This window comes from Sorex fumeus, unplaced genomic scaffold (genome assembly GCF_029834395.1).
Source record: "Sorex fumeus unplaced genomic scaffold, SorFum_2.1 ptg000137l, whole genome shotgun sequence".
NCBI lineage: Eukaryota > Metazoa > Chordata > Mammalia > Eulipotyphla > Soricidae > Sorex > Sorex fumeus.
In genome coordinates this window covers 735,072-753,548 of record NW_026606194.1, presented here as the reverse complement: position 1 = coordinate 753,548, position 18,477 = coordinate 735,072, and positions in this window count along the sequence as shown.

Below are 18,477 nucleotides of genomic sequence, written 5' to 3'. Positions count from 1 at the left end.
CAGTTAGAAAATACGGCAACTGAAGCCTGAGTCAAGTAATTATGATGAATTCCCAGGAGTAAATATATTTTAAAGTCAATTAACCCTTAAATATTCAGCACTTCATATTAACTTTTTTCCTTTTTGAAGCAAAGAACGTTGCTCTATAGTAATAGATTATAGATTATATAGGTGAGAGGGGAAAGAGAAATGCAAATAAATGACTACAGATACAAAACCATAGTCACTAGAATGTTTGACTTTATGAGTTAAAGATAAACTCGGGGGATTGGGGGTGCTCATAGGAGTACTGTAACCCTCTCTGAGGGGAAAAAAGTTGGCAATATACTGATCAACCCTAAAACACTTAGGGCTAATATCCAACACTCATGTGTAAAGACAAATTCTAGAGTGAAACATTTAAAGCAGGTCCTTAAGCCCCCTTTTCTGTTTTTTTCTATGCTGCAGAAATCCATATTTTCTCTTAAATACTAGTAATCTCTTTCATTGTTCTCACATCGTATGTGTGTGTATGTCTGTGTGTGTCCATGTGTTTCAATTTTGGACCACAACTGGCAGTGCTCAGGGGTTATTGCAGCTCTGGGATCAGGGCTCAGTCCTACTGGGGCTCAGGGACTATGTGAAATACTAGACGTAGATAGAAGCTAGGTTGGCCGCTTATAAGGCAAGCACCGTGCTGGCTGTGCTATTGCTCTGGCCCTTTTTAAGTTAATTATTTCCACCGCATCAGGAGTGACCCTGAGCAACACCACAACAACACCACACACCCCAGAAGTCAACTATTTATCTTTTTAAAAAGACACATAGGGGATGGAGAGATAGCACGGCGGGTAGGGCATTTGCCTTAGTCGGGGGCGACCCGGATTCGATTCCCAGCATCCCATATAGTCCCCTGAGCACCGCCAGCAGTAACTCCTGAGTGAAGAGCCAGGAGTAACCCCTGTGCATTGCCGGGTGTGACCCAAAAAGCAAAAAAAAAGTGTTTCACTTGCGAACTTTACCCACCCACAGGGAATGAGCCACTGGGTGGCCTTTTCCCATTGCAACAGTCAATCAAAGCACAGAGAAGAACTGGGTTTCCTGCTGCAGGGGGGCTGAGGCCCTGCCCTTTGAAGTAAATATGAAGGTTCTACACTGGTGATGCCAGGGCCAAAGGCTCTGGAAACAGCCAAGCACAGGCCAGTGCTATCAGGTTTGAGAGGGCTAAGTCCCGCCCTGTGCAGGTCTCTCAGCCCTGGACTCAAACACTTCAGACCCTTCCCGGACCTGGAGGCGATCCTAGCTACGGGGAACCTCCCATGATCACTTGCTCAGATGTGCAAACCCTGCACCCCAGCATAGACCCCACTCCACTGCTCAAAGCCTGTGGATCCCACTAAAGCCTTCGCCACACATCAGGAACCGCCTGGATATCAGGAACAAGCAAAAAAGAAGTGCGAACTCGCGCCCGCAGTTACCCCAGCTCTGCCACTCACAGTGCAGGAGACTGGGAAGCCGCAGGTGTCCTGCCACAAAATGCGCCTCCACAGTCCCCCTGTCAAAAGAGCCGTCAATTCCTCCTCTTCCCACGAAACCAATGGCGGCCTGAGCCAGGCAACCACAACTAGAATAGAAAGGATGCTGAAAGTGCCACCACTGTGATATCACTTCCGCACCTGCCAGGATCCTTAAAGGGCCATGGTTCAGATGCAGAGAAACCATCTGTGCCCATCCAGGTGAATTGGTGCTTTTAGGTGGCTGGACTAGATAAAGTAGTGGAAAGGCAGCTGCTGGAGTGGTGGATCACACAGTGGGAGGCTGGGGGTAAGGACAAGAGTCCTGATCCTGTACTGGTCACTCAACCATTGAAACAATGCTCTCACACAGAGTCCATCCGAAAAAACACATGTGGGTTGATTCAAGGTCAAACAGGCAAGTTGGTACACAGCACCTGACATTGAGTTTCATGAGAAAGTAATCAAGAATGGGTGAAGTAGTGACTCTGAAGCCAGCCCTGGAGATGCAGAGAGGAACTGGCCTAGCACCAGCCCAGAGAGTTGAACAGACACTGGAAAGGGGAAAAGCCTGGTAAGACCATCAGAGAGCACTGTCCAGCCAACACGCTACCTCTTGAAAACGCCTGACCAGTGGACTCTTGCCTACAAGGAAAAACACAGGGGGCAGTTTGAGAAACCCAATTTCAAATCCAGAGAATGAACAAGAGTAGGGTAGTACAGTGGGATGGGCGTTTGCCTTGTATATAGTCAATCTGAGTTCAATCCTCAGAATTTCAAATGGTCCCCTGAGCACCATCAAAGTGAAATCCAAGAGTAATCCCTGCGCACTGCCAGATGTGTACCACCAACAAACATACATACATATATATATAGAGTGATAGCACAGTGGTAGGGCATTTGTCTTGCACGCAGCCAGCCTGGCCAAGCCAGGTTCGATTCCTCTGCGCCTCTCGGAGAGCCCTGCAAGCTACCGTGAGTATCTCGCCTGCAACAACAAGACCTGGCCAGCTACCCGTGGCATATTCGATATGCCAAACACAGTAACAAGAAGTCTCAAAATGGAGATGTTACTGGACCCGCTCTAGCAAAATGGATGAACAATGGGGGGACAGTTTTTTTAAAATATACATGTATATATATATAAATAATATTCGAAGTATTTGTATTATACATAATAAAATCATATAAATATATATCAAATTTATATGTACATACATGTATGTACACATAAAAAACTAGAGTATTATTTTCTGACCTACTTTGGAGCCTTTTTTGGCCTTTAAACATATCTGAATCCTTTTTATCATTCGGGTGACTGCGAGATTGATGGAACTTTGCTAATTCCAAATACAATGCTTATTTTTTTCTCTGATATTATTGAACTCATGGTGGAATCCAAGAACTTGACGAACCTTGTGAGTAATCACAGGTAAATGGAAGGGCGGGCTGGGATGTGGGGAGCCCGGGGAGTGCTGGGATGTGGGGAACTGACCCATATTCCCAATATTTGTCAGACATTTGAATCAAGGATCCCTTCCATCCTCTCACATGTCTGTCTACACACAATAAAGTTCATTTAAACTGTTTCCAGTAGGGGCCAAAGAGATAGACAGCAGGGAGGACATTCCTCTTGCTTTTCATTTAACAGGGTCCCGGAGAACCACCACAAGTAATCCCTGAGTATTTATGGGTGTGACCCAAAAAGACGGCGCATGCCCAGAACTGCAAACAGAGAAGCACGTGAATGCAGGACTGTGTGACCAAGCAGGCAAGACTCTCCAGAGCAGAAAGGACAAAATACAGGAAACACATGTCCTGGGATCTGAGTCACCGCAGCTGACAGGGCAAAAACGGGCCAGCACACTTGGGGGACCCGTGATGTGCATCAGGTGGGAATCCAGAGCACAGAGAAAAGAAGGTCTGGGCACCTCCACTGTGGCTCAAAAATAAACAGGAAAGAAAATAAAGCAGCAGTATGGAGTAATAGAACAGAAGGTCGGGCTGTGAACCCAATCTTCCCATATGGTCCTCCAAAGACTGCCAGGTGCAACGCCACAGTTAAGAAATAAGAATAATCCCCAGAATCACTGGGTGTAGCTCTCCAAAGAAAACAAAATACCCAGATGCAAGCCTTCGTCCCCCAGCATCCCATATGGTCCCTAAGACATGTCAGGAGTCATCCTTAAGCACTAAGGTATGAGTACTCTTTAAGCTGGGTGTGGTTCAAAAGCCAAATACAACAAAACTGAAACAAACATGGCCTCATACAGAGAGAGTCAGGCCCTCTGACAAGCAGGAACAATGCAGTATCCTTCCTGGAACAACTCAGAGACATTTGGCCCAAGAAGACTGAGCGCTCTTGTCACTGCATCACCTTATCTTGTCACTCTATTCCTACCTAGGGATGGGATATCTGATGGCATGTCACCATCTTCTCCTGACTCTGATTTTTCTGAAGATCAGAGACTTGGAAGAAGAGTCAGAGCAGTGAGCACCGGAGAGGAGCACAACCCCCAGACATGACCAGGCACACCTTCGGGCACTGGCTCACAGACACACCTAGAGGACACTGCTTAATGCTTCTGTCTACCAGGGGAGGCAAAATGGGTTGGCATCTGTGCTGCCTTTTGCAACACAAGCTCTGGGCTTGGTTACAAGGGAGACAACTCAGTCCTGCCTTGGCCTGAGGACTCCTCCCTGGGTCCCACAGAAGGCTCTCACAGGCACAGCCAGGTGCTGACTCGGAGGCCAGATCACGTGACTCAGCGCCCCCTGCAGACTGGCAGCAGGGCTGCCCCGCAGAACCATAGCCTAGAATAGTGGCTCTATCACGGAGACAGCCCTTCTTCTCTTAAAAAACCCCACTTTCTACACACACACACACACACACACACACAAACACACACACCCTTTACCCCAGGTACTCACCTCAATAGACATAGGTCTAGACAGGGCTTTGCAACTTGATGCGAGGAAGCAGAAATTCCTGTTCCGACAGACTCTAAAACTAATAGGATGTTTGCCCGTTGACACCAGTCAATTCCCTGCATCCCTATGCATCCCTATGGCCCCCAGAGTACTCCAGGCAAAATACTTGAGCCAGGAGTCAGAGTAAGCCCTCAGGGTATATTCAGACATGTAGAACCCCCAATTTCCCACACCAAAAATAACCCCAAAAGGAAACTAAAACCCCAGTCACCTACAGATCCACTACTCTGGATGGCCCCATCATACCTCTGAAGCCATTGAAAAAGCCGGATGGTAATAGGGTCTCTTACAATTGCAGGAGCTGCGACTCTGCCCAAAGTGAATCTGGAGATTTTACAGCAGCGAGATTGGGGCCAAGGTCCCATTGTAAGTCAGCTGAAGATCAGGATGGCCAAGCCCTTGCTGTCGGCAGGTCCCTCACCCCAATACCCACAGCCCCCGTGCTCAGCCCAGTACCCACCCTCCAATGCTCCATCGCAGAGCTGTACGCGATCCTGGCCCAGGATCACTCACTCACATCCTCCTCCCCTGCACCCCGTCAAAGATCCGCCTCGCCTCAGAAATCGCCTGATATCAGGGACAAGTGAAAAACAATTGTAAAAGTGCCCCCAGCTGACAAGGAGCTGCAGCTCAGTGTGGAGACGGTGAACCGCCAGCCGCTCACAAGAGATCACCCCTGTTCTGCCAAAAAGTCGGCCTTCAGAGTCCCACTTCCTCACAGGGGCCTGATTCTGTCCTTTACCCACGTGAACAATGACACTGACCCAGTTTCCAGGAATGGAAGCACCAGGGAGGGCTTCCTGTGATGTCACTCTGTTTCCACAAGCAGCCTTAAAGAGCCAGACTCCAGATGTGGAGAGAACCATTAAGCCAAACCAGAAGAATCTGTCGTGCAAGGGGGACGGACTCACACACAAAGGGGTGGAGAGGCAGCTGCTGTACTTGCCGGTCACACAGTGGAGGGCTAGCGATGGGTAAGAATCCCCTGGTCTCATACTGGGCAAACAGTGAGCCAATGCTCTCACACACAGTGCATCAGGAAAATCGCAAAGTAAAACAGGCAATAGGGAGCAGGTGGTGCATGGGACAATGAGTTTCTCCAGGAAATAATCAATCAAGGTAGGATGAAAGCAGTGACTCAAAGCCAGCACAAGAGCAGAGAGGAATTGGCCTAGCAGCAGTCCAGAGTGCTGGAGAAATGGTGGAACAGGAGCAAACGCTCGTAGGAACATCAGAGAACACTGTCCAGTCAACGGTCTATGATTGACAACATGCGAGCAGTGGACAAACACAAAAGGGCCCGCCCCCCAAGCTGGAGCGGCCCCGGCTCTTTCAGGGCAGAGAATGGGAAGCATTGGGTTCTCACGAACCGTCACTCGCGTCCTGACAAAAAATAGGTCTTCACAGTCCACTTTCCAAGAAGGGCCGCCATTTCCTCCTCTACCATGAGACCAATGGCGGCCTGAGTCAGGCAACCAAAATGGAAAGAGAAAAAATATCCGAAGGTGCCTGGCCTGGGACGACACATCCACTGCTGCCGGAACCTGAGCCTTAAAGGGCCATGGGCCAGATGCAGAGACCCTTTTTGCTCACCCAGGTGAATGTGTGCTTCAAGGGGGATGGACGGAACAAAGGTGTGGAGAGTCAGCTGTGGAGAGTAGTGGGCAACACAGTGGAGAGGCTGGGGATACGAAGACCCTTGATCCTGTACTGGTCAAACAATGACCCAATGCTCTGACACACAGTCCATCAGGGAAAACACAGCTGGGTTGATTCAAGATAAAACAGGAAAGTTGGTACAATTCACCGGATACTGAGTATCATGGGGAAGTAATCAAGATGCGGTGATAGCAGTGACTAATTGCTAATTCTAAATATAACACTTACATTTTTTCTGTATTATTATTGAACTCATGGGGAACATGACCAACCTTGTGAAAAATCACAAGTAAACAGATCGGCCTTTTGGGTTGTGGGGAGCTGACCCATATTCCCGGCATTTGTCAGACATTTGATTCAAGAGGCCCCTTTCATCCTTTCAGATGTCTTTCTAAACACAGTAATGTTGATTTAAACTGTTTCCAATAGGGGCCAAAGAAAAGGTACAACAGATAGGACTTTGGCTTGTACCAGGTTTAACAGGGTTCCCGGAGCACCACCAGGACTAATCCCTGAGTATTTCGGGTATGACCCCAAAAGATGGGAAAAACAAAGTTTAAATTAAAAAAAAAAACCTGCCTTCACGGCACTCCACTAAAGAACCTTGCCAGGGCCATTTAACTAAGATAACACTTTCTGAAACATTTATCCTTTATATTGACACAACGCTAACTAGTACCTGAATACCTGGGAGGCAGAGATGACATGGGGGAAGAAGCTGGTCACACAGCCCACCTGGATTCAAACCACAGTAGTCCATAATGATCCTGAGTCACCCAGGTATGGATGACTGAGCTGAGAGCGAGGAGTATGACTCAGCTGGGTGTGGCTTCAAAGAACATGAATCAAAAGGCCCTGAAGAACGAAGGCGTGGCTGGTTTTCTGCCATAATCCCCCAAACCTAGGGCCTCAAAGCCAAGTCACAAGGTCTGGAGTAATATTCCAGAGGCGAGGGTTTTTTCCTTGCACGGGGCAGCTCAGTTTCAATTCCTGCTATCCTATATGGTCATCAGGAACCGCCAGGAGTAACTACTGATTGTGGAGGTAGGAGTAACCCTAGAGCATCGCTGGGTGTGAACTAAAAAGCAAAAAAAATGTCAAGCCAGAGTCACAACAAAGAATAAGACAGTGGTGAGCCTTGACAGCCCTGAGCGAAGTGATTTTATTTTGCCTTTTTGATCATTCTTTTTTTTTAAATTTTAATTAGTGAGACACCATGAGGTACAGTTGGAGACTTACAAATTTTTGTGCTTGAGTTTCAAGTATACAATGACCAAATATCCATACCTCAACCAGTGCCAATTTCCCACCACCACGGATCCCTGTATTCCTCCCAACCCCCATCCCCTCATCCTACCCTGCCTCTGTGTATGGGAATTCCCCTTTGTTCTCTCTCTCCTTTTGGGTGTTGTGGTTTGCAAAAGACGCATTGAGTGGCAATCATGTTTTGTCTATAGTCTACTTTCAGCATGCTTCTCCCATCCTGGAAGGATCCTCCCAACACCCTTTATTTGGTGCTCCCTTATATACCTGGGCTGCCTTTTCCCCTAGCATGTGTGGCTGGCCTCCAAGCCATGCAGCAAAATTCCTGGTACTAATCTCGGCCACTCTTGACCTTGACAGCCCTGAGCAAAGGGGATATTTTTTGCATTTTTATTCACATTCCTCTTAGCTTTCACGAGAAATCTGAAAAGTACATGTTAACATACACATCAAGTTCAAATTTGGGGACCCTGGCACAGACTTTCCCTTATAGACTGACATCACAGAAAGTTTGTCACACATAGACAGGATTATTACCTCCCTGGCTTCACTTTTGTAGCACAGGATCCCATGGTACAAAGAAAACAGACTTTCCCAAAGGGGCCTGTTTTGACATTAAAAATTGTTATTACGGCATTGAATTATTTAATATGAATTATACGATGTTTCCTAAGACCAGAAAGAAACACAAAGGCCTTCCCACATTCTTTTTTTTTAATAATTTATTTCTTTATTGAAACACTGTGGGAAAAGTTACAGAGCTTTCGGGTTTAGGTCTCAGTCATGTAAGTATCAAACACATTTCCCTTTACCAATACTTATTTTTAACCGTCAACCCCAATAGAACCCCACCTCCCACCCCTCCCAATTCCTGTGAAGCAGATGAGTTCTAGTTAATACTCTATCTACTTTGACAAGATACATTGTTTCGATAGAAGATGCACAATTATTGTTTAGAGTTTAACGACCCCCCCAGTCAGATATGCTGAAACAGCGTTGTGAAATGATTTGCTTTCTATAGCTTGGTTTAAGAATAAAATGATGTCGTGCGGCTGCAATAGCAGCCGTGTGGTTTTGGATTTCTGCTGTTATACTTATTAACCCTGGAAGTATTTCTATTAAAAGTTAGATAGTTAAGAGATTGGTTTCTGTGCTCTGGAGTCGTGGCCGTGCCGGAGAGCCACTCGTGGGGGGCAGCTGGTGACCTCGGTCGGGCGTGAAGGACGGCCCAGAACGCCCCCCTTCCCATGAGGCCCCTGCCGCCCCCCGCCCCCGGCTCAAACCTGCTGTCCACAAGGCTCCTCTGCGGCCGCCATCTTTCTTTCCAGAGAGGAGCGGGCGAGTGGGACAACACCCTTTCCCCTCCGGGCAGGCATGGTGGCGCGGTTTAACACATAGACCATTTGCTTTTCTGCTCCAAGCGGGTGGCTCTCTGTGCTAAGTCCTTGTGCCTCCGGGGCCGTGGCCGTGCCGGAGAGCTGCTCGTGGGGGGCAGCTGGTGACCTCGGTCGGGCATGAAGGACGGCCCAAAATGCCCCCCTTCCCATGAGGCCCCTGCCGCCCCCTGCCCCCGGCTCAAACCTGCTGTCCACAAGGCTCCTGTGCGGCCGCCATCTTTCTTTCCAGAGAGGAGCGGGCAAGTGGGACAACACCCTTTCCCCTCCGGGCAGGCATGGTGGCGCGGTTTAACACATAGACCATTTGCTTTTCTGCTCCAAGCGGGTGGCTCTCTGTGCTAAGTCCTTGTGCCTCCGGGGCCGTGGCCGTGCCGGAGAGCTGCTCGTGGGGGGCAGCTGGTGACCTCGGTCGGTGAAGGACGGCCCAGAACGCCCCCCTTCCCATGAGGCCCCTGCCGCCCCCCGCCCCCGGCTCAAACCTGCTGTCCACAAGGCTCCTGTGCGGCCGCCATCTTTCTTTCCAGAGAGGAGCGGGCGACATTCTTTACATATATAAGATTTCACCCCAGTGTGAACTGCCCTATGTACATATAAGCTGGAGGCCAGACGGAAGGCCCTCCCACATTCCTTACAAATAAATGGTCTCTCTCCAGTGTGAATTCTCACATGACAATTATGGTTTGAGGCAGAAACAAAGGCCTTCCCACACTCCTCACAAACATAAGGTCTCTCTCCAGTGTGCTTTCAAATATGCCGAATAAGGGTTGTGGATTCCACAAAGGTCTTTCCACATACCTTACATCCATAAGGCTTTTCTCCATTGTGAATTCTCATATGCATATTAAGCCTTGAGGAATAAACATATGCCTTTCCACATACCTTACATCCATAAGGCTTCTCTCCACTATGAATTCTCATATGTCGAGTAAGGCCTGAAGATACAACAAAGGCCTTCCCACATTCCTTACAAACATATGGTCTCTCTCCAGTGTGAATTCTCATATGGCAGGTAAGTCTTGAGGAATTAACAAAGGCCTTTCCACATACCTTACATCCATAAGGCTTCACTCCATTGTGAATTCTCCTATGCCGAGAAAGGGTTGAGGAATAACTAAAGGCCTTCCCACATTCCTTACATATATAAGGCCTCTCTTCAGTATGAGTTTTCATATGCCCAGTAAGGGTTGAGGGACGAGTGAAGGCCTTTCCACAGTGTCTTATATTTATGAGGTTTCTCTCCAGTATGAATTTTCGTGTGTCTAGAAAGATGTGAGGAATAACCAAAGACCTTCCCACATTGCTCACACACATATGCTTTCTTTCCAGTATGGATTCTACAATGTTTTAAGAGGTCTGAGGGTCGAGTGAAGGCCTTTGCACAGTCCTTACATGTATGTGGTTTCCCTCTTTTGTGGATGTTTATGTCATCACATTGGGGTGATGCCGGATTCAATCCACGACCTTGCTGCTGACACTCTTGGGGATTCTTTCCACTGTGGGTTTCTAAGGAACATCACGGTCCTGGGAACATGGTGAAGCTCCCCCACATTTCTTACTCTTGGACAGGGTGAACCCATGGTGACTTTGCTTGTGGGCCTTTCGGTGTGAAGGACTCACTGTAAACAGTGGTCCTCTCCCACATTCAAGGTTCTGCCCCAATGTTGGGGTTTGTGTCCATAGACTGAGAACAAGAGACTGTGTGAAACTTTTCCCCGGGGAGGGATTCGAAAGAGTGAGGTTGCTCTCTCCATTCTGATCACCCTCAGAGGCCATCCTGCTTGCCTTGGCATCCCCGTGTGGCTGAGGGCACAAATGCACACTCGAAACTTTTGCACAGTGTGAAGGGTCAGAGACATTCCACTCAGGCTGGCTGCTTTCCTGTATAATAACAGAGGATTCCAATTATCATTCTATGCCTTAAGAGTCCCCACGTCAAAAGAAATTGATACCTGCAGATTGATTTCTAATATTTGCAACACACCAATGCAATTACCGACAGTTGGATGGCATTACCATGGACTAACCTAATGTTTCTGTAAGACACACATGGAAAATTGATGAATGAGGGGCCATTCATTTATTAAATATTTTTTTCAACTCAATGAATAGGCATAAATAGCTCCTCCACAGAAAACTGATGAACCAGATTCAAGAGAAAAATAAAACACACTAAACTCTGGGTTCAGTTCTAGCTCACTGTGGAGTAGAGCCCGGAAAGCATTTGTGAAGAAATGTTGCATCCCACACTGCTGAGACTGACCACTGGGGCCACTGAAAACAGCTCACCACAGGCAGATTCTTTTCAGGATCAATGATGTTTTCTGTTTTGTATTTTGTTTTCATTTGGGGGCGGGGATACACCATGCAGTGCTCAGGGATTATTCCAGGTAGGTCTCTGGGAAACACATGGAGCAATGTGGATGGACCAGTTTAAAAGACCAGCTCTTTTCACGATTGCCATTTGTAAATACTTTCAATCAAATGAAAAACCACGGCATTTACATGAAACATATTACAATTTACTTTAGGTTTTGAGCAGAGATGTCAGCACCCAGTGAAGATAAGGGTCCTCGACCTCAAGCATCATACTCTGAATTTCCTTCCAGCCATTCCCGGCCCTGCACTTTAAAAATAACATGCTGGTCCACTGACATTTTCCATTAGTATTATAATATTGATTCCAAACTTGCAAATCTTACTGGCTCACTCATACTTGGTGACTGAGTTCCAAAATCCTGAAGCCATGCTTTGAATTCTGAAACCAAACACAATACACAATGTAAGAATTCTTCGAATGTAACATCCTTAACCAGGCAGTACAGCTTGAGGACATCTCTATGGTCCTACAGTCCAAAGAATCTCAAAGAAAAGGGAAGGTCCCTGGGTTGGATTGCTGTGAAAAGCTTGACAAATCTAAAAGACATTTTTGGGGGTTTTGTCTTTTGAACATTCACAGTGATGCTCAGGGAACTATATGGGATGCTAGTTATTGAACTAGGTGGACAGTGTGCAGGACAAGCACATTTCCTGCATTATTATCACTTAGAGCCAAAATAGCTTTATTATTTACTTACTTATTAACTAAATAAAAAGGAAAAACATTTTTGAAGGTACAGCGACATTATAGGCTGTACAGACAGGCTGTAAAGGAAAAGACGGGGGACCAAGGAGTGAGAATTTCATGGTCTGGCAGAAGAGGAAAAATAATATCAAAGCCAAGAAAGTAAAGCGCAAGATTATTCCATGACAGATAATTCCGTGGGAGCGAAGGGCAGCGTAATACAGCACAGATGCCTAGATCCAGGAGCCCAATGGTATCAGGGTCAGCATGGCAACACGTACTCAGGGCCACTGAAACCTAGAACCACTGAAAGGGACCACGAGCACTGAAACAGAGCAGCATCTTATGGAGTGAGGCCCTAAGAAATAAATGAACTGTGTCATCCGCTTTGCTGATGACATTGTTTTAATAACACCAAACATCAGCCAAGCGGCACAAATGCTGGCCGACTTTGACCGTGAGTGTGGAAAGGTAGGACTACAGCTGAATCTTACGAAGACAATGTTTATGAGAAACAGCCTTGTTCCTGATGCCCCATTCGCTCTCAATGGAACGACCATCTCCGAATGCAACAGCTATGTGTACCTAGGTCGAGAAGTCAACATGAGAAATGACCTGGCACCCGAGCTGAGCAGGAGGAAGAGAGCGGCTTGGAACGCCTTCAAGAACGTCGAAGAAATAGCTAAGAGGACGAAGAACCTCCGGCTCCGGGCACATCTCTTTGATTCCACTGTTCTTTCTGCATTAACATATGCCTCAGAGACCTGGGCCCTACGCAAACAAGATGAGAACGCCATTCAGGTCTCCCAAAGAAGAATAGAAAGAGCTATGCTTGGAATATCACGTTTCACTCAAATGAGAGAACGAATCCGGAGTTCTGACATCCGTCGACGATCAAGGATCAGGGACGCTGTCTCATACGCCAAGGTGTCGAAAATCAGATGGGCTGGTCACGTAATGAGATTTAAAGACGACCGTTGGACTAGAGCTGTTACTGATTGGATTCCACGGGATGTCAAGAGACCGCGTGGCCGCCCACCTACCAGATGGTCAGACTTCTTCCTGAAGATCATGAACGATCGGTTTGAGGCCCTTCATGTTCCTGGAGCGAAGAGATACCATTGGGCTACACTAGCACGCGACAGGGACAAATGGAGATGTTACTGGCGCCCGCTCGAGCAAATCGACAACTAACGGGAAGTTAAGTGATTAAGTGATTAAGTGAAGTGTAGGAAGCGATATTACAGGAGGCAGGACACTAGCACTGCACACACATACAGAATTGATTCCCAGCCTCCCACTGCCCATGGCCTGAGCCAGGGAGGGTTCTCAGACACTCACATGCATGCATGGCTCTCCTCTCCGGTTCCTCCTTCCAGCCAGGAGATCACCGCAGGCTTCACACCAGAATGCCCTGAACCTAACAGAGATGGAGCATGGATTAGTGACAAGGAAAACGTGACAAGTAAACCCCATGTGTCCCTATAAAAATGGAGTCAATTACTGGAAAGTCATGAACAGAATCTGCACTTTTAAAATGCTCCAGATTTGGAGTTATCCAAGAGCTAAGATTCAGGTCTTAATTTAAGAGTGAAATATGGGGCCCCAGAAAACACCACAAAAAGAATATCCCAGGTCTTAAAGGGCCAACAGGGATCTGATCACAGCACAGTACATAGTATTTTTTTCTCTAGTTTGGGATCTTCACCTGGGGATGCTCAAGGCTTCTCCCTGACTGTGTATTCAGAAATCATCTTTGGTGGTGCCTGAGGATCACATGTGATGGCGAGGACAGAACGCATGTCCATAACTTGCAAGACAATCACCATGCCCGCTGTACTGTCAATCTAGGCTCAGCATGTAATGTACTGAGCCTGTGTGAACTGATACCTGAGTGCAGTCAACCCCAAAGCTTAACAAATCCAAAGATAGCCAAAGATGATCAAAGCCCCCAGTTGGTTTTAAAAACGAACATAAAAGGATACAGACAGACAGCACAGGTCATGCAAGGGCCTTGCTCAGGGTCAATAAAAGTTTGATCCTGACATTCAGTAGGGTCTCTCAAGCCATCAGCTGTGATCCCTGACTGTATAGTCCAGAGGAAACCTGAGTCCTTATGAACCTAGAACCACTGAAAGGGACCACGAGCACTGATACAGAGCAGCATCTTATGGAGTGAGGCCCTAAGAAATAAATGAACTGTGTAGGGAGTGATATTTACAGGAGGCAGGACCCTAACACTGCACACACATACAGAATTGATTCCCAGCAGCACACAATGTCCCGGACCACAACCAGGATGAATAACTGAATACTCAGCCAGAAATAATCCCTGTATTTGTAAGTATAACCCAAAAACCAAATCAAAACAAAATAAAAGGGAATGCCCTGCCACAGAGGCAAGGTGGGCTGAGGGGATGGGGGGTGGGAGGGATATTGGGATTAGTGGTGGTGGAGAATGGGCACAGTGGAGGAATGGACACTCAATCACTGTATAACTGAAACCCAAGCACAAAAATTTGTAAGTCTACAACTGTACCTCATGGTGATTCACTAACAAAAATTTTAAAAAATAAAATAAAATAAATAAAAATAAATTAACTGAAATTGTGGGCCTGGTGCAATAGTACCAGGATTAAGACAGCAACTTTTTAAGCTGCCAAGTGTGTTCAATCCTCAGCACCCCATGGCTCATGAACACCCCTAGGAGTGATCCCTCAGCACAGAGACAAGAATATTCAGGTTGTGCCCCAAATAAAGGTAAAACCAAAACAAATACAAAGAAATTATATGTAGTACAAGAAGTAATCAGAGAACTCAGCAATGGCAGGGACCAGGAACTATTTAGAGGGACCTAAGTGATGGCTTAGCGCATGGGGAGCTTGCCATGCACGGGGCTAATCTGGGTCAATCCCCAACTCTCCAGATTCATGCAAACCCACAGAAAATGATTCCTATGGACAGAGCTTACAGTAAGCCCCGAGCATCGCCAGGTGAGCACCAACAAGAAAACCAGGGAAGGAACTAGAGAAACAGCTATTGAATCGCTGTTGTCACCACGACAGTCAAAGCTACTGTTGGACACACAGTCATGGCCCGGCACAGGGAACCCGCATGGCAAGGTTGACCCCGTACTGCTCTCACCAATGGCCCACAGGTGCTGGTAGGTCTCCAGCATAATGTCCTTGTAGAGCTTTCTTTGAGAGGCATCCAAGCACATCCACTCTTCTGGGGTGAAGCTCACGGCCACGTCGAGGAAGGTCACCGTGTCCTGAGCCGGTATACAAAGGGGGCAGGAGTCAGGGTCTGTCCCCACGCTGTTCCCTGGGCTGTGAGGTCAGGACCCCAGGGCCCTAGAGGGGCTCAGGGTCTGTCCCCTCGGGAGGAACCAGCTTTCACCTGAACTCCTGACAGTCGGGCCTCAACTTCTTTCTAAGACAGCTGCATCTATGAAAATGTGAGAATGCTCTACTAGAAGGTTCCTGAAGGTGGTGGTCTCGCTCCTGATCCCAGGGAATTCCACCACTGCTACTATTAGCACTGCAGAGAGTAACAACTGAGCACACAATCAGTGGGACCCAAATGAGTGACCCTGCTTTCAGCTCAAAACTCTAAACATACACCCCCTGCATTCCACAGCCCATGTTCTAGGGAGAAGGGGACACTCATTGTCCAGCCACCGACTGAAAGCTGTGTATGCACATATGAGGCTGTAGGAATCTGATCATGGTTCAGGGCCACCCCAAATGCCTCTCAAAGTGTCTTAAGCCCAACAGCTCTGTTGGCCCCAGAGATCCTTTGCTCTGTCTCCCTGGGACCAGCATATGCCCAGAACTGCAAACCGAGCAGCCAATGAATTCTGGACTGTGTGATAGAGCAGGAGAAGCTCTTTAGAGCGAGGAGGACAAAATAATGGAAACACATATCCTGGGGCCTGAGTTACTGTAGCTGCCAGAGCACAAACAGGGCCAGCGTACCCAGGGACCCATGATGCAGGATTTCCCTGATGGTGGAAATCCGGAGCACAGAGCCAGGAGGAAGCCCTGAGCATCTCCCCTATGGCACAAAAATAAAAAATACGAAAAGAAACAAAGCAGCATGACTGTGTAACATGACAGTGGGGTGGGGATAATGGGTAGGGCTGGTGATACCCGCTGTCCCATAGGGTCCTCTAAGCACTGCCAGGTGCAATGCCAGAGTGCAGAGCCAAGAGTATAATCCCCAGAATCACTGCGTGTGTCTCCGAAAACAAAACAAAATACCCAGACACCAGCCTTTGATGCCCAGAACCCCATATGGTCCCTGAGACATGTCAGGAGTCATCCCTGAGCATCAGTAATCTTTGAGCTGTTGTGATCCAAAAGCCAAATACAATGAAACTAACAGATGTGGCCTCAGAAAATAGAGAGATGGGCGCTTCAAGAAGGCGGCAAGATCTTTCCTGAAGGAAGTCAGAGACAGACAGCCTGAGAAACCTGAAGCTCCTGTCATTGCATCACCTCATTTTGTCACTCCTACCTGGGGTTGGTGTGTTCGACGGCATCTCACCATCTTTTCCTGCCTCTGTTTTTCCCGAGGATCAGAACTAGAGGAGAAGTCAGAATTGTGAGCACTGGACAGGAGCAAAACCCCCAAGTTCTGCCCAGCCACACCCTCGGGCACTGGCTCATAGACCTGCCTGGAGGACACTTGTCAGATGTTTTTTTCTCCCCAGCATAAGCAAAATGGGTTGGCATCTGTGCTGCCTTTTGCGACACAAGTTCTGGGCGTGGCTACAAGAAAGAAAAGTCGGCCCTCCCTTGGTCTGGGGACTCCTCCCGGATCCCACAGAAGGTGCTCACAGGCCCAGCCAGGAAGGCCTCTGAGGCCAGGAAATCCCGTGCATCAGCGCCCCCTTCTGGCCCCATGAGAGAGCCACAGTTTGGGCTATGATTGCATGGGGGAGCCCCTCTCTTCTTAAAAAAAATAAGAAAAATCAGGGGCTGGAGTGGTCGAACAGTGGGTAGGGCGATTTGCTTTGCAAGTGGTCGACTTGGGTTCGATTCCCAGCATCCCATAGGGTCCCCTGAGCACCACAGGATTAATTCTTGAGACAGAACCAGGAGTAATCCCTTGCATCGCCGGGTGTGAACCAAAAAGCAAATAAATAAAATTTTTTTTAAAATTTCTACAGGGGCTGGAGCAATAGCACAGTGGGTAGGGTGTTTGCCTTGCACGCAGCCAACCCGGATTCAATTCCCAGTATCCCACATGGTCCCCCAAGCACCGCCAGGAGTTCTTCCTGAGTACAAAGCCAGTAGTAACCCCTGAGCATCGGCTGGGTGAGACCCAAAAAGCAAAAAATAAATAAATAAAAACTTTGTACAGACATAGACTTTTACCAGCAGTACACAAACACACGAACACACACAGTCTTTACCCCCAGTACTCACCTCGATAGCCAGCAATCTGGGTAGAACTTTGCAACTTGATGTGAGGAGGCAGATATTCCTATTCCAACATACACTAAACCTGTTAGGATGCTTGCGTTTCTGACACGAATCAATCCTCTGCATCCCCACGGCCCTCAGAGCACTGCCAGGAATAATATCTGAGGCCAGAGCCAGAGAAAGCCCTCAGGGTATCTCCGGGAATGCAGAACCCCCATTCCCCACGCCAAAAGTAGCCCCAAAAGGAAATTATCATTGGCAAACCCCGGCCACCTGCAGATCCACCGTCCTGGCCTGACCCACGACTGCAGACGATGAAAAAGCTGGACTGCAACAGGGTCTCAAGCCTTTGGTGGGGGGCTGCGGCTGTGCCCCTCAAAGTGAATCTGGAGATACTGCAGCAGCGAAACTGGGGCAAGGACACAACATGGGTCAGCTCGGAGGGTCCAGACGCACAAGACCCTGTCCTCGGTAGGTCCTGCACCCCTAGGCCTGCAGCCCCCCGTGCTCAGACCCGCGCCAACCCACGGCTGCTCCAACGCGGAGCTGAAGGTGACTGTGGCCACAGCGGCCCCCCTGAATCACGCACTCACACTCGCGACCCCCGCATCCCACTACAGCCCCCAACGAACTTCCCAAAGCTCCGCGCCCCCTCCCCCAAAGGCTCCATCATACCTCAGGAACCGCCTGGATATCGGGGAACACAAGAAAAACAAGCGCAAGAGGCCCCTAGAGCTGGCACGGTCCCACAGGCTCACAGTGTGGACTTGGGGAGGCACGGCTGCTCACCAGAGGCCACCCCCGTCCTGCAGCAAGACAAAATCGGCATTCAGAGTCCCGCTTCCTCGCTGGGACCCCACTTTGTCCTTTAGTCACTTGAACAAGGACTCTCTGACCCAGTTTCCAGGAAGATCAGCACCAGGAAGGCCCTGTTGTGATGTTACTTCCGGTGCTGCAAGCAGCCTTAATGGACCAGACTCGAGATGAGCAGAAAACATTTATCCCCACCCAGGTGAATCAGTGGCGGGAGCTGGATGGATTCCCATAAAGGGGTGGAGAGGCAGCTGCTGGAGTAGCTGGTCAGCGTGGGAGCTCGGTAAGAAGAAGTCCCCTGATGCTTTACTGGTCAGTCAAGTGTGGAGTCAATGCCTTCATACACAAAGCCATCAGGAAAACTGCAACAG